General features: G+C 30.8%; 1 pseudogene; it reads right to left on the bottom strand.

Moving 5' to 3' along the window:
- Window positions 1-331: 331 nt before the first annotated feature.
- Window positions 332-2,145, bottom strand: LOC140229778 (uncharacterized; annotated as a pseudogene).
- Window positions 2,146-2,426: the final 281 nt, after the last annotated feature.

The following is a 2,426-nucleotide window of genomic DNA, read 5'->3' on the forward strand; positions in this document are numbered from 1 at the left end:
TTATGAATCAGTACATGTGACAAGCGCGGGGGGGGGGGGGGCAAAAGTTGGGAAATCTTGAATGTCATCATAACTTTTTTTATGTGTTTTATTGAATTAAGTGGATTACAGCATTCACAAACAATTCGGAACGATTAAACAAACCAAACATAACAACAAACAAGAAAAAACAACAACAAAAAATAGCCCCCACCCCCACCCCAGAGAAACACTGTTTTAACATTTTTAAGCAGCAATACAAAATATATCCACTTAAGCTACTTGTTGGCAGTCATTTTGAATTCAGTCATAAATTAAACAGTAACTACATGTATATTACATAATGAAATATTTATAATTTAAACCTCCATTTCTTAAAATGAAAAGGTAATTTGTTATTCTTTTTTGCAATAGCATATTCTACATCTTTAGTACTAACGACATGTGTTTTGTATCCTTCAAAAGATGGATTTTTACTTTGAAATTTACAAACATAGATATAATATTTAAGTAAAAGAAACAGAAATGTGACAAATTTATCATTTTCATAACCAAACATTTTTTCAAAAACTGTTGGGTTCATAACTTGATTTCTCTTCTTACTAATAAAATTTATAATCCGATCCCATATAGGTTTAACCACAGGGCATTCCACAAACAAATGAATATAAGTTTCTGGGACAGAGCTACAAAAAACACAATCTGGAGAGTCCTTCCTCTTTATCTTATACAAAAAATCGTTCAAAGCTATAGCTCTATGAAATAATTTAAAATAAAATGAGCGTACACGTGTAATTATAGTAGATTTTAAATTATTAACATGGATTTTCTCCCAATTATTTCCATCCAAATCACTGAAGTTCCCCCAATATTTAATTTGTTTTTCTGGGACATGAATTTCTCGAATTACTTCATAAGCATATTTTGGAATTTTTTTGTAGAAAGAAGTTTTGTTTTAATTTCATCAAATATCATATCAGGAGTTAATCCTGATACTTGTACAGGTAAGACTAACCAACTTTCTGGGATATTCTTCATCAAAAAATTATATTTCCTCCTACCTCAAGGGCTAATTTCAAATTCTATTATAAATTCTTCAAACAACTTATTACCAGGAAGAGGAGGATTCAATAAATCAGAAATAAATACTATTCCCTTATCTAGCCAGTCCTGATAAAAATAATACTTCTTAGATTTAGAGCTAATATTCTTGTTATACCAGATAGTCTGGCAATCACCAATTGATGTAAAGGGGACATTCCATTTTAATTTAACAACATTTTCTCTAAATATATACCACGTTTGAAGCGATTCAGCTAATTGTGATGAAGATAATCTGTCAAGAACACATTGAGGAGCATGAGCATGCCATAACATATTTTTCTTAGGACAAAACTTATACAAGAGAGAGATTTCTATAACCTTCCATAAACTCTGATTATTATTTCCAATAACAATTTCACCCATAACATCTTTTGTGCGATAGAAAAAATATAGGGATCAATCATGCGTAAACCACCATTAGAGAAATCATTACACATAAGTTGTCTTTTGACCCTATCACTACCATTGTTCCAAATAAATTTAAACAACAGTGAATTCAATTGCTTAAAAAAACTTTTAGGAATTTTAATACACAACACTGAGAACAAATAAAGGAGTTGTGGTAGCAATAGGGTCTTTATCACACAGATCTTTCCCAAAAGTGATACATTTCTAACTCGCCAACAGTTTAGTATAGTTTCAGTTGATTTAAGCTTTACTTTATAATTGAGATTATACAAGTGACATATATTTAATGAAAAGTGAATACCTAGTGTTTTAAAAGTATATTTATTCCATTTCAGACCATATTCGATAAACGGGTGAGAAGACGAGCCCACTTTTGATCCAATCCATATAGCTTCCGATTTACCAATATTTAACTTGCAACCAGAACTCTCAGAAAAAAAATTCAATAATATCAAATAAGGATTGGAATGAAGTTTTCGAGCCATCAATAAAACAAGTGGAGTCATCAGCCAAAAGGGAAATTTTTAAGTCAATATTTTCGACAGGGATTCCTTTAATGTTAGGGTTTTGTCTAATGGCATGTGCCATACATTCAATTACTAGCAAAAATAAATAAGGGGATATTGGGCATCCTTGGAAAGTACCTCTTTGCATATTAATACACTCAGTTAAGTTTCCATAATTAATTACATAACTTTTCCTTTTTGCATACAAAACCTTAATCCAACTAACAAACTGATCACCAAAATTGAATTTAGTAATGTCATCATAACTTTACGAAACAGCAGCAATGTTCTTTAACACAATGATCACGTTACCATAAGTCCCTTCAAGATCGGGATGTGATCTTTTCTTCAGAGAATAAATCGTATGAAATCATTCGACCGAATGACTTTTTATAATTTATACCCTTCATATTTTTTTTGGTGACTGTT

Source organism: Diadema setosum, chromosome 6 (genome assembly GCF_964275005.1).
Source record: "Diadema setosum chromosome 6, eeDiaSeto1, whole genome shotgun sequence".
In the NCBI taxonomy this organism is placed as follows: Eukaryota; Metazoa; Echinodermata; class Echinoidea; order Diadematoida; family Diadematidae; genus Diadema; species Diadema setosum.